Source organism: Macaca thibetana, chromosome 16 (assembly GCF_024542745.1).
Source record: "Macaca thibetana thibetana isolate TM-01 chromosome 16, ASM2454274v1, whole genome shotgun sequence".
Taxonomy (NCBI): Eukaryota; Metazoa; Chordata; class Mammalia; order Primates; family Cercopithecidae; genus Macaca; species Macaca thibetana.
In genome coordinates, this window is record NC_065593.1 from 59,238,515 (window position 1) to 59,253,056 (window position 14,542).

At 59.3% G+C, this 14,542-nt stretch overlaps 1 protein-coding gene across 1 annotated transcript in view; it reads right to left on the reverse strand.

The window, feature by feature from the left end:
* The window catches only part of RNF213 (ring finger protein 213), a 322,271-nt gene that overhangs the window by 90,078 nt on the left and 217,651 nt on the right, over positions 1 to 14,542 (reverse strand). The gene's annotated exons all lie outside the window — the stretch shown is intronic.

A 14,542-nucleotide genomic window follows, 5' to 3' on the forward strand; every position in this document is an offset into this window, starting at 1 on the left:
GGACGCCCACGCAGCCGCCTCCCACTGTGGGCGTACCCAGGGCAAGCGGTAAATGCTAACAGCAGCAAATCAATTTCACAAAGCAATTTGTCCCTCTCTCCTGCTGGCCCCAGGAGGCTTAGCTTAATCACTCTGGCACGCCGTCAGGAGATAGTCGGAGATGCACAAATCCCTGCCTTCCGCAGGAAACAATTGACCCAGCCAGGGCAGTTGGGCCCAAAGCGTCCCCAGGCAGAGCCACGCAGGCGGCATCACGAAGTTGCCCCAGAGTCTCCTCCTCCGTGCTCCCCTCACCTTCCTCTGTCTCCTCCCCCGACCGGAACCTGAGCTCTCTCGTTCCCTCCCCGCTCACTGGGAGCAGGAGTGAAACCAATCCCCCCAACACAATGGAGGTCCCTGTCTAGAAACAACAGGATCGCCACTCACAGCGAAATCCCAGGGACGGGTCTGCAGGCAGCACCGGTGAGGAAGGCCAGCTTAAATCCTCTCTGGAAGAGAGTGAGGTCTAGACAAAGAAAGAAAACAGAAGCTACCCGGTCACCAAGGGCTGCCTGCCCCACAGCTACACGGCGGGTGAGAGTGACACTGGGGGTGCTGACCTGGAGCTGGGGACAGGCAAGGCCCCCACTCACACTCTTGGCAGCGACCTGGAGCTGGGGACAGGCAAGGTCCCCACTCACACTGCGGGCAGTGACCTGCACTCAGAGAGGACAAGCAGCTTGCCTGAGGCCACACAGCCAGGAGGGCAGGAGCGAGGCTGCAGCTCTGTTCTTGACCACTGTGGGCACTGGGTCTGGAGGGCACAGAGGACAGGGTCTCCGGAGAACACCCCCTGCACCACCACCTGCACCGCCATCTGCACCACCACCGGGCCCTCCTGCCCTGCACTGCCACCTGGCCCTCCAGGAGCAGCCCTCTGCCTGCAGTGGCCGAGAGAAAGGGAAAACCATTAAGCTTCAGAAAAGCATTTTGCATCAATGGTCCATCACTCTCCCTCCAGCACCAGGAGAGGCCACAGACCAAGCCCAGCCAATCGGAGAGGGGCCGCTGCTCCAGTGGGAAGCCCCGCCCCCACCTCCCCTGGGGTGTGGGATTTCCTCTACTTCAGAATGCCCACCCCCGACCCAAGCCTGTCCCTCCCTTTTCATCCCCCGGCCCCGCCATTCTTTTAAAGGGAACACTGCAGATTTAAACCACAAATTAAATTTTTAATGAAACCACACAGCAGTAGTGTCCGATGCGATGCAGTATTGATGAGATCACAGTGTCTGGCGGGTGCTCGCCCCGGAAAGCTTTTCAGGATGTTATGCAGCATGGGACCAAGTTAATTATTTGCAACAAAGAGCTCCATGTGTCTGTATAGCTGCTGGGGACCAGTGAGCGGGAATCCGGCGCTTTTCATTACTGCCAGCTCTGAATGGCAGCCACAGGGAGGGGAGTGGTGACATCACAGACCAAACAGGACCTGAGTGCGAGGCCGAGATAGGAGGACAGAGAGAGAGAGAAAGAGTGTGAGACAGAGGGGGAGGGAGGGAGAGGGATAGAGAGGTCTCACCAGGGAGCACTTGTCCCCACAAGCAGATGTCGCAGCAAAATGCAGCACATTGTTTCCAAGTCCTGAAATCCAGAGTTCCCGGTTTCTGCCCCCCTCACTCCACTTCCCAAGGCATCCCCTCATTCAAAGGGGCTCCCACAGGACTGGGTGCCTCCAGCCACACCCCTCCAGGACTCTTCCCCTCTGAGCATGAAGCCACTCTCATCAGCCACAGCCTGTCCTCAGGTACAGGGGGTGTAAGGTGTCCTGAGCCTGGCCATCAGCAGGCGAGCTTCCTGGGGGCCGGGCCTCTGTCCTGCCAAGTTACCCCCTGGCTCCAGCCCCACCATGGGACTCCACCTGCGGGAAGCCCATCGCCTGCCCAGGACAGAGTGGACACACCTCTGGGCCAGGCAGCTTAGCCCTTCCAGGCCAGTGAAGCTGGGCCTGCAAGAGCCTCCCTGGATACCACCCCTGGGTGACTGGCCACCCAAGAGCAGAGCAAACTGGGGCGTGGGGTAAAGGGAAGGGCTGCAGGTGAGACGCTGAAGCTGCATATGGCACAATTTGGGGGTATTCTCCCCACCCCCACTGTTGTTCTTGCTTGTCGTCCTACAGGGTCACCGAAACAGCCTCTTAATGGATCTCCCTGCCTGCTCCGGCCCCAACACTGCATTCAGCCTCCATCAAGTGGCCAAAATAGTTCCTGCTCCAAAGCCTTCTGTGGCTCCCCCTTGCCCTAGCACAGTCTAAACTCCTCCCTGTGGCCTGCCAAGAAGGCACTGCTGACCACTGCATCCATTGCTGAGCATCTCGTCCGTCCCTCTCCACCACGCTCATCCTCTCCACCACACCCATCCTCTCCACCACACCCATCCTCTCCACCACGCCCATCCTCTCCACCACGCCCATCCTCTCCACCACGCCCATCCTCTCCACCACGCCCATCCTCTCCACCACGCCCATCCCTCTCCACCACGCTCATCCTCTCCACCACGCCCATCCTCTCCACCACGCCCATCCTCTCCACCACGCCCATCCTCTCCACCACGCCCATCCCTCTCCACCACGCCCATCCTCTCCACCACGCCCATCCTCTCCACCACGCCCATCCTCTCCACCACGCCCATCCTCTCCACCACGCCCATCCCTCTCCACCACGCCCATCCTCTCCACCACGCCCATCCCTCTCCACCACACCCATCCTCTCCACCACGCCCCATCCTCTCCACCACGCCCATCCTCTCCACCACGCTCATCCTCTCCACCACGCCCATCCTCTCCACCACGCCCATCCTCTCCACCACGCCCATCCTCTCCACCACGCCCATCCTCTCCACCACACCCATCCCTCTCCACCACGCTCATCCTCTCCACCACGCCCATCCTCTCCACCACGCCCATCCTCTCCACCACGCCCATCCTCTCCACCACGCCCACCCCTCTCCACTGCATCCATCTCCCTCCACTTCATCCCTCCCCTCCACTGTGTCCATCCTCTCCACTGCCTTCCTCCCCTCCACCACACCCATTCCTCTCCACCGCATCCCTCCCCTCCACTGCGTCCCTCCCCTCCACCATGTCCATTCCTCTCCACTGTGTCCATCCTCTCCACCACATCCCTCCCCTCCACCGTGTCCCTCCCCTCCACGGCGTCCATCCCTCTCCACCTCGTCCCTCCCCTTCACTGTGTCCATCCTCTCCACTGCCTTCCTCCCCTCCACCACACCCATTGCTCTCCAACGTGTCCCTCCCCTCCCCCACATCCCTCCCCTCCACCGCATCCCTCCCCTCCACCATGTCCATTCCTCTCCATCGCTTCCCTCCCCTCCACTGTGTCCACCCTTTCCACTGCCTACTCCTCCCACCCTGCTGTTGCTACTCCCAAGCAGCTTCACCTACCTCGAGGCCTTGGCATGGGCTCCTTTCCTCACCCAGGATGCCTCTTTGCCCCGACAACTCCCATTCCTGCTTCAGAGCTTGGCTTAAATGTCACCTCTGCAGGGAGGCCCTCCCTGATCCCCAGCCTGAGTCAGGGCCCTGCTGGGTGCTCCCTAGGTACCCCTGCTTTAGCTGTATTCCCCTGAGGGATCGGGAGTGAAACAGGAGTGGAAGGGAACCGGGGTCACGGAGCTGGCTACTGCTGGGGTGCCTGGAGCTCAGTCCTTCGGGACCTTCCAGGGAGGCTCATGAACTACCCACTTGCAGGGGCCTGGGGGGCCTTGTCCTTGGGTCTTTACACCGTTGCTCAAGGGTGACTCACAGGCATGGGCCCCCATACATTTGTGGGTGTGCGGGAAACTGTGCGGAGCATGTCCTGCAGGTGAGATCCAAGACGCCCCGAGGCAGACGAAGAAGCGAGGGGCTTCCTGGCTGCCTGGTGGCGGGGGGAGGGAGGGGCGCAGTCTGCATGGACCTGAGGGCCAACAGAGGCTCCAGGAAGGTGAGGCCAGGAGTCGACAGGTGCAATCCCCGCCACAGGCTCTCAAACATTGCAGTCATTCCCTGCTAACACGATTCCCCCTACACAAGGGCAAGGACAGGTTCTCTCCCTGCCGCCCCGGTGTGCCCAGCATCATCCTGGCCTAGGGTGGGTAGTGCATGCTGAGTGGGCAGCACTCCAGAAACAGCCATGCAGGAAGGACTAGAATGCACTGGGGGCTCATGCCTTGCTCACCCTGCTCACCCCTTGGGAGGGCAGCAAGGGAGGTGGAAGGAGGGGGCCTAGAGGGGTCAGTGAGCATCATGCACACCTCACACAGCCAGCAGGGTCCTTCCTGAGAGGCCAGCAGGGGCCAGCCCTTTTCAGAGCCTGGGATGATCACTGCCAAGGACAAGTTGTGAGCTGAGACTGGCTCAAAGGACTGACTGTCAGCTGACAGGGCAGGTCTGAGAACGGGGAGGGGAGGGATGAAGGCCAGGGGCCGGCTTGTTACCAATTTGCCATGGCTCCCTGCCGCAGAATGCATTGGGCTGTCCCTATGCAGAGTAGAAAATAGGTGTGGAGTCCGGGTGCTGCAGCTCATGCCTGTAATCCCAGCACTTTGGGAGGCCGACACAGGCGGATCACCTGAGGTCGGGAGTTTGAGACCAGCCTGGCCAACATGGCAAAACCCTGTCTCTACTAAAAATACAAAAATTAGCCGGGCATAGTGGCTCACGCCTGTAATCCCAGCTACTTTGGGAGGCTGAGGCAGGAGAATTGCTTGAACCTGGGAGGTAGAGGTTGCAGTGAGCTGAGCTCGTGCCACTGCACTCCAGCCCGGGCTACAGAGTGAGACTCTGTCTCAAATAAACAAACAAAAGAGATGGGAAAATGAAAAATCTTCCCAGAAAACAGTCCCTGTGACCCCAAGACATCCCAAAAGGAGGGCTTCATTCCTTTCTTCTTTTCTTTACTTCCCAGCCACCTGAGCAGTTTAAAGTGTTAAGATTCCTTCGCCCCCGCCCCGCACATGCGCACACACAATGCATGCTCCCACTTCATCCTCATGATATCCCCAGGAGGGAGGAGGCACACACACCTGCAGTGTCAGAGAGGTCTGTACACGGAGGTGGACGTCCAGCCCCAGCTGAGAGATGGAGCTCCTTGCTCCCCGAATGGCAGCCAGCTCTCCCCACCCAGCTTTGAGATCCTCCCTGGATGGGCCCAGTCCTACCAGCAATACAACAACATCACGTCATCCTAGTAACAGCAGCTACCATTGAGTGTGTGCTCCCTGTGGGCAGGGCACTCCCCTAGGGTCTTGCTCTTGTTGCCCAGGCTGGAGTGCAGTGGCGTGATCTTGACTCACTGCAAACTCTGCCTCCTTGGTTCAAGCGATTCTCTTGCCTCAGCCCCCCGATTAGCTGGGATTACAGGTGCCCACCACCAGGCCCAGCTAATTTTTGTATTTTTAATAGAGACGGAGTTTCACCATGTTAGCCAGGCTGGTCTCAAACTCCTGACCTCGCTATCCATCTACCTCGGCCTCCCAAAGTGCTGGGATCACAGGTGTGAGCTGCTGAGCCTGGCTGCAGAGCCACGTTCTCTCCCAACTCGCCTCACCCTGCTCCAGAGGGTGCCCACCAGATCGTTTTTGACATTGTTATTCAGGGTGACCCAGAGCTGGGGTGAGTGGTCTCTCTGCAAAATCCCACGAAATCCTGCCCTGGGAAACCACAGGTCATTCAATGTGGGTACTCTGGGCTCAGCCAGATACTATCTTAGAGGGATCTTAATGTCGTTATGGGTAACAGATGCCAATGTTTTAAGAAAAGTGCATGAAAGAGAAACTTAAAACCAAGAAAATTCTATCTATCAACTTAAAAAAAAAAATAGGGACATGAGCCCAGGAGTTCGAGACCAGCCTGGGCAACATAGTAAAATCCCATCTCTACAAAAAATACAAAAGTTAGCTGGGTGTGATGGCATGCGCCTGTAGTCCGAGCTACTCAGGGGGCTGAGGTGGGAGGATTGCTTGAGCCCAGGAGGTGCAGGTTGCAGTGAGCCATTGTGCCACTGCACTACAGCCTGGACAACACAGTGAGACCCTATCTTAAAATAATAATAATATTAATAATTAGCTGGAAACATCTTTGTGTCTCTACCATCTGGGAGAGTTCCTGGCACATAGTAGGCCTGGAAGAATGTTCATCCAATGAATGAATGAATGAATGAAAATTCAGAAGGCTAAACTCACAGTACTGAAATTAATATTGCTACTTAGGCCAAGGCATTAACACACAATGAGCCTTGCTTGCTTTCCCTGCAGAATGGGCAGAATCAAACAAGAATGCCACCTGCCAGCTGGGCATGATGGCTCCCGCCTGTAATCCCAGCAGTTTGGGAGGCCAAGGCAGGCGGATCACCTGAGGTCAGGAGTTTGAGACCAGCCTGGCCAACATGATGAAACTCTATTAAAAATACAAAAACTAGCCGGGTGTGGTGGCTTGCACCTGTAATCCCAGCTACTTGGGAGGCTGAGGCAGGAGAATCACTTGAATCCGGGAGGTGGAGGTTGCAGTGAGTGGAGATCGTGCCATTGCATTCCAGCCTGGGGAACAAGGTGAGAGATTTCGTCTCAAAAAACAATGCCACCTGCCAAAGCCATCTGGTAAACATCCAAGACACCTTGGGAAATGTAACAGAAAAAGGAGCATATTTGCACCGTGCCTAATTGTTTTTGTTTGTTTGTTTGTTGTTTGTTTGTCTTTGAGACCGAGTCTCACTGTGATGCCCAGGCTGGAGTGCAGTGGTGCGATCTCAGCTCACTGTAACCTCTGCCTCCCAGGTTCAAGTGATTCTCCTGCCTCAGCCTCCTAAGTAGCTGGGATTACAGGCGCCTGTCACCATGCCCAGCTAATTTTTGTGTTTTTAGTAGAGACAGGGTTTTGCCATGTTAACCAGGCTGGTCTCGAACTCCTGACCTCAGGTGATCCACCTGCCTCGGCCTCCCAAAGTGCTGGGATTACAGGCATGAGCCACCACACCCGGCCCTGCATTGTGCCTAATTGTGACATGGGAGTGTCATTCATCCCCCAGAGCACTGGATGCTCCCTGAGGGCTGGCTTCAGCACATCCTGCGGCCTGGCACCCTGTAGTCTGCGGCCGTGTCCCCAGAGGAGGAGGCACAGTGGTTGCTGCCTCCGTCGGCAGGCGACCACAGTCTTCCCCTCCCAGGTATGAGTGATGGCGTCAGCGCACGGTCCTTGTAATAACTGTAATCCCTTGCCAGTACACATCATTTTTATTCCAAAACACTTTTATGCCTCAACTCATTTTATATTTCATATGCCCTCTCCTGGCGTCTGGCAGGTGGTAAAATTGATGTGCAAGGACACAGCAGGCTGGCAGGCCCCTGGCCCCCACCACCGCAGCCAGATGCTGGTAGCTGGAGGGAGGTCCTAGCTCAGGAACCAAATGAATGCAAACTAGGGGGCTGGGATGGGGGCCCTAGGATCATTCTTGACCTGGCTTTATATTTGCAAGCCCTGTGTTGGGGGTGCAGGGGAGGCATTTTGAAGTGCAGAAGGTGCTGTACAAATGCCTGAGAGTACCAGTGTCTGCTGCCCTTGTCACTGTTGAATACAGAGATCAGAAACTTAAAACAATGGTTCTTGAATATTGGAGTCCCAGGGCGCTCTTTTCAGCTTTCTTCTGTTTTCGTACCCACTGCCTCCCTGGATGGGCTCCCTGCTGGCTCGGCTGTGGTCCGCTGCCCCTAAAGAGGCTCCCAGGACTCTGCTGTCAGCCCCGTCCTCCCTCTGTACCCTCAGGCCCCTTCCGCTCAGGTCAGCTCAGGACCAGCCTCCTCATCCTCGTCTTGGAATCTCTAGAGCCTCCAGGTGCTGGGCTCTGACCTCCTCCCAGATGTCAGATAGCCACTGGAAACTCCATGTGTCCCAATGTGAACTCGGGACTCCTCCCTCCCTCCAGGCCCTCCCGGGCTCCCCACCCCTTCTCTGCAGACAGAATCACCACCACCCCCTCGCCCAGAAGCCGGGGATCTTCCCAGGTTCCTCCCTCTCCTTCACTTCCCACATCCAAGCCATCACCAAGCTCCTGCCAAGGAATCTCCCAAATGCCCTCAAGCTTCTCAAGCCCAGCCCCCTTCCTCCCTGGCTCCTATGACATCACCCTCCAGGTTTCTTCTGCAAGCCCTGCTCCTGCTCAGCTATGCCCTCACCATGGGCTCCCAGACAGCATCCCCCCAGGACTGTGGCTGCTCCCCAAGGTCCTGGCCCACCTTGCCCACAACTCCCCCACATCTGCCCTGGCCCCTGCTTTGCAGCTCACTCTTGGCAGGATGAACTACGTCCCTCTCCCCGCGGCCTGCCCCTCATCGCTCTGGTATTTAGGGCCAGCCCCCTCAGCTCACTCTTCAAGCCCCTGTTATCACCTCCACAGGAGACCCCTCCAGCTGATGGCTGGACCCCCAACCCATGTGCCTGGTGCTGGTTCAGGACCTCTCCCGTCCTGTGGCCCTCTCGTATGGTACCCAAGGTGTGTTCAGCCCTGTCTAGCCTGCCAGATCGTGTGGCCTCAGGGACAGAGAACGGCGTTTTACTCATCCTGGCCCCATCACCTGGCCTGCCCCTCAGTGGATGCTCTGGAAATATTTGTTGAACTGAGAGCAACTGTTCTGAAGTTACACTATGGCAAATGCCTGGTGCCATGAAACGCCTGCTGGGAGAGTAAGACACGCCTTCCCCGGGTGGGAAGGGCTCACCTTTCCCCTGCACGCTCCTGTCGATTGGGATCAGCAAGTCAGCAGTTCAAGATCACCCATTTCCCATCCTTGACCCCAGCACTGGGCCCAGCCCGAGAGAAGAAACAGGCAGGGTGGGGACAGAGACCACCCAAGGCCCTGCCCCCAGTCAGACTGGGCCAGTGGCCACCTGGCTGGCTCAGACGAGGAAGGTGGTCCTTGCTGTGGGGAAGCCCCTGGCGGGAGCAGGGACTCTGGGGTGGGAGCCCAGCTGTCCCAGGTGGATGGGGCACTGCCCCCAACCAGTCAGCTCCTGGCTGCAGCTGCTGCAGGCTTCGTCACATTTGCACAGTGGGCAGGAGTGCGTAGTCCTGGGGTGAGGCAGGGCTGGCTTCTCCTCCGAAGATGGCCGGTGAGAAGCTCCTGAGCCTGGGATCCACAGCCCCACCTGCCCTGCCCACTCACTGGACGTGGGTGGCTGGGGCACCATCCCCTCAGGGCTCCTCTCCTGGAGCTCTTTTCCTTGCAGCTCCTGTGCTGGGCAGAGATAAAGTGGCCATGGAGTGCAAAGGCCAGGGCTTGGCCCCAGCTCTGCCTTCGCTGGGCGACGGTGCGACCTTGGCTTCTCTGGGCTTCCCTCTCAGGTGAGCGAGGACTAGAGCCCAGCTGTGCCTTTGAAAGGCACATGCGTGAATGTGGACAGAGGACCCGGAAAGGTCCAAACTGTGTTTGTAAGACACAGTTAGGTTACCACTGCAGGGGTGCCATGTAGAGGACAGAGGGGAAGGCTTGGGTGGGGTACCTCCCTCAGCAGAGCCAGGGAGCAGGGACCTGTCCCTTATCACACAGAGCTGCTGGGCGGGGCTGTCAGGAGTGACTCCAAGGCACAGGTGGGCCGAGGCTGTGACTCAGAGGCCCCGTGGGGCTCGCTGCTGTCAGAGTAGTCCCACACCCACCCCTGTGGGTCCAGGGGTGCCTCAGTTGGGGGGAGGGTCACGTGGTCTGACTCTGTCCTGAGGACTGGGCTGCCAGAGGTCCCTGTGCCTTCTCCCCTGGTGTGGCCAGAAGCCCCCTCCTCTGCCCAGGACAACCTGTGGACGCTGTCCCCCCACACCTCGTGTGAGGCACAGAACCACAGAGAACGGTGCACATATTGCACATGGACAGCCCAATGAACGGTCACAAGACAAACACCCCAGGAGATCAGCACCCAGATAGAGAAACAAGACGCCGGTACCCTGGGAGCTGCCGAAAACTCAGATGCAGATGACAATGACGTTGAACATCTCAGGGAATGCCCCCCACACTAAAAACCCCAGCCACTCACCTCACCGCAGACTGTCGCCCATCCTAGACCAGCTGCCAATGCAATGCATCTCCAAGGGGTACAGCCTGTCCTCCAGAGGGGCATGTACCTAACCCTTGGCTGAGGCACTGTGTCCCAGGGCCATGATCATGCTCACCGAGGGCTACTGCTTCTCTTCTGTGGGTGGAGGACCAGGGCCTCTCCCACCCCACCATACCCTCCCCTCTCAGCCTCACCCCTCCAGAGGCAGCGTGGAACTTCACGCAGGAAGGGTTGAGGCAAGCGGGGGCAGGGAAAGGTGCCTCTGCCTAGCACTCCTCAGTGCCCTCAGGCCCTCCCAGCATTCTCCCAGCACCTACCCATTGCTCACCCTCCTTCCTGCTCACGGTGGAGGTTCCAGACAAGCTCAAGGCACAGCCTGGAAGATGAGAGGCCGGGGAAATGCGGCAGGATGAGTAAGGGGCGCTGGCATCCACCAGGCTCAGGCACACCCCTGCATGAGCTTCCACCGTCCACTGAGTAAAGACCCTTGATGGGCACTGAGGTCCTCCTAATACCTCCCAACCTACCCGGCTAGCCTTCTTTTTTATTTTATTTTATTTTATTTTATTTTATTTTATTTTTTTGAGACAGGATCTTGCTCTGTCGTCCAGGCTGGAGTGCAGTGGCACGATCTCGGCTCACTGCAGCGTCAAACTCCCAAGCTCAAACAATCCTCCCACTTCAGTCCCCAGAGTAGTTGGGACTACAGGTGCATCCCACCATGCCTAGCTAATTTTTGTAGAGACGAGATTTTGCCATGTTGTCCAGGCTGGTCTTGAACCCCTGGACTCAAGAGATCCACCCACCTCAGCCTCCCAAAGTGCTAGGATTCAAGGCGTGAGCCCTTGCACCCGGCCTGTCTAGTCTTCTTATGCCTGCCCACTCTCTCCATACTGGCCACTAGCCAGAGCCTCTCCTGGACACCTGCTCCCTTTGCCTTCTCTACATTCGCCCTCCCACTACCAACTAACGTCTGCAGGCCTCTCCATGCCCTTCCACCAGGAGTGTGCTGAGCCCGCCAGTATGCACTGATGGTTGCATTTGCAGGAATTTTGCAAAGTTTGCAAAAAGGTCGATGGTTAAACACAGCCACCATTAAATTTTAAACTAAGTAAACTTATAATTAAATAAATTATATTTAAAATTGGCAATAAATATTACAAACTCATCACTTTCTAATTATTTTGTTACATTGAACTATTGTCTATATATATATATATATATTTTTTTTTTTTTGAGACAGAGTCTTGCTCTGTTGTCCAGGCTGGAGTGCAGTGATTCAATCTCAGCTCACTGAAAACTTCCGCCTCCCAGGTTCATGTGATTCTCCTGCCTCAACCTCCCAAGTAGCTGGGATTACAGATATGTGCCACCACACCTGACTAATTTTTCTATTTTTGGTAGAGACGGGGTTTCACTGCGTTGGCCAGGCTAGTCTCGAACTCCTGACCTCAGGTGACCCAGCTTGGCCTCCCAAAGTGCTGGGATTACAGGCATGAGCCACCACACCCGGCCTTGTCTATGCTTTTGAGGTGTATTCGAATCTATTGCACTATCATGGCGGGAGTAGTATAACATATACTATTGTGCTAGGCCGGGTGCTGTGGCTCACACCTGTAGTGCCAAGACCAAGGCAAGAGGAGTTCAACCATCTCTACGAAAAAAAAAAAAAAAAAAAAAAAAATTAACTGAAGTGTGGTGGTGCAGGAAGTATCGCTTGAGCCCAAGAGGTCGAGGCTGCAGTTACCTGTGATCGTGCCACTGCACTCCAGCCTGGGCAACAGAGCAAGACCCTGTCTCAAAAACAAAACAACAGTGTGCTAGTGTTCATGGTTTCCCAATGAGTGAGGTCGTGTCACAGGCAGCCTCAAATGTACCCAGCTGGGAGTATTACGGGATCGCCTCCCTCACCCCAGCTGCATCTGGGGTGTGGGACTCAGGCAGGGCCGGGATCACTGGCTGTTCACAACACCATCCCCCCTCTTCTGACCTGGCAGCCAGACACCCCGATGAGTTCGGGCAGGGCGGCCCTTAGTTTTCTTGCTCCCTCCCTCTCAGATACTTGCAGAACACTAGGGAGGCCGAGGGAACCCTAAATACGACCCTCAGCTTGTCCAGGGTCTTGTGATGGAGAAATGTGGCGTGGTGGCCCTCGCGTGTGTGTGCAGCGCCTGCAGGTGTCCCGCCCAGCGCCTCCTGCACGATAGTTGCAGGCTGGACCCGAGGGTCCCGGCCCATCCACCGTGGTCTCCTCCCCGGTGCCCCTCAGTACCCAGAGGTCCCGCTTGCCCCAGACATTGCCCCAGGCTCCCCTCCCTTTCTGACGCCATTGTGCCAAGGTGCCAGGCCGCTGAGGTCTGGAACCCCGGCGGAAAAGCCAGAGTCCCTGGCTTGGGTGGCCGGAAAGGCTCCGCAGCTGCTGCGGATAGAGACGCCGGGCCAGGCTAAGGGCTCCCGCCCCGTCTAAACAGCCTGCCCTGGGGAGGGCCAGGCTCCTCTCCCCCGCCCACGCGCTCTCGGCAGGGTCCGGCTCCAGGCCTGGCGGGCGCGGCCTCCCTACCGGACGCGTGCGGGAGGGCGGCCAGGCTAAAGGGCTGGGGCCAGGAGGGCACCTGCCGGGCTGCTGCCTACGGGAGTTGGGGCAGAAGACGCCGCGCCCGCGCGCGGGTAATTTCTCCCGAGGCGCGTTCCAGCCCGTAGAGCTGCTGGCGCAGACCCCGTGTGGGGACCAGCAAGGCTAACCCCTCCCGCACCCTGTGGTCGGCAGAGCACGCGAGGGGCCGCGAGCCGCGTGGGTTTGGGGGCGCCGTGGCAGGCGAGCGGGGCCGGCAGAGCGGGAACCCGCACACGCTCCGCGCGGAGCCGGGGACAGGCGCGTGCGGGCCGCGGGGTCCCTCTGGCGCCAGGAAGCGGCGGCCGAAGGACACAAGAGCTCGCAGCCCAGGCTCAGGGAGGCCTAAAGGCTGAGACGCTGAATGCAGACGGCGGGAGCTCGGGGGCTGGGGGGTGGGAAGAGGTCGCTGTTTCTCAAAAAAGTCTCCATCGAGCCGGCCTCTGCTCCCGCCTGCCGGGCGGACCCCCGATCCCTGCACCCAGGGCTGCCCGTGGGTCTGTGCGGGCTGGGGACCCCCTCCCGACACCCAGCCCCTGGCTGCGCACAGGGAAAGGCTGCAGAACGCAGGGACCACGGAAGCCGGGGGCGGCGGGGAGGGGTCGGTCAGGTGGCCCCCGGCTCTAGCTCGGCCCGGCAGTCTCGGAGCCTCAGTTTCCTTCTCTGTACCACGGGAACATGGACGGAGGGATTTCCGAGGCTTTGACCGCACTAATCGCCGCGGGGCGGGGCGGCGGCGCCAGCCCTGGTCCTGAGCCCCCAGCCTGGCGTGGGAACCCGGACGGGGATCTCGGGAGCAGAGTCCCGCGGTCCAGAAGGCGCGAGCGCGCGGGTGCCGGGTGGGGTGTCTGAACGAGCGCGGAGCTTCTCAGGTGGACGCCCCCAGCCACCTCTGGGACCCTTCCTGCTGGCCTTCGAGCCTGAGAAGTGGGCGCGGCTGGACGGAAGGGAAACAGCCCCCCACGCACAGGTGGACAACCGGGGATACCGGGCGCGCGCGGCGCCTGGCAAGGGGAAGCTGCTGGGGACGCGGGCGGCTGCTCCCGCGGGGCCGCCTTCCGAAGCGCCGCTGGCTCCGCGCCTTCCCGAGGCCGCTACGAACGTCCAGCGCCGGCGACGCCACCTGCCCGCGATCCGCCGGCTCCGCGGACAGGAAAGGCTCGATCCGCTAGGGCGACCTCCGAGAAGTCCCCAGCGCCCCTCCCGCACGGAGTGGGGGCTGAGAGACCCTGGGGACGGGGCCGGGTCCACAGAGCCCAGGAGCTGGGGGAGGGGAGGCGCCGGGGGCCCCGAGCTGTGGGAAGTCCCTGGACCCAGGCTGCCGGGCGGCTTCTCAACAGCACACGGACATCTAAGAAACGCGGAGCGGCCCGGTGACCCCCGCTCTGGACTTAGTGGCGCCGCGAGGCCCCACTCCGGGCCTCTGACCACCGGGCACTCGGGTGTTGATCTGGGTACTTGGGGACCCAGCCCGGCTCCAAACGCCCCCGGCCCGAGGGTGTTCAGAGCAGCCAGGAGGGCCGAACCGAATTCTGTCTCCCGGACCCGCGGTGGTTTCCCGCCCGCCTGGAGCCCCGTCGGAGGTTCGGGGACACCACGCAGGTGGTCCATCCTCGAGTCCCGGCCGGAGCCCGACCTCCTTCCCCCTGAGCTCTCGGAGCCTTCGGGGCAGCGGCGCCGGCCCAGACGGGGGCGGGGGAGGAGGGGGCTGCGGCAGCGCCCAGAAGGGCGAGGGGACGCGAGCGGAGGCAGCCCCGGTGGCGCGCTCGTGAGACCCCCGCCGCGCCGCGGGCCCGGGCCGCAGACAATTAAAGCGGGATTCCTCCCCCGCTGACGTCGGCGGCGCGAGGCCCCTCCCG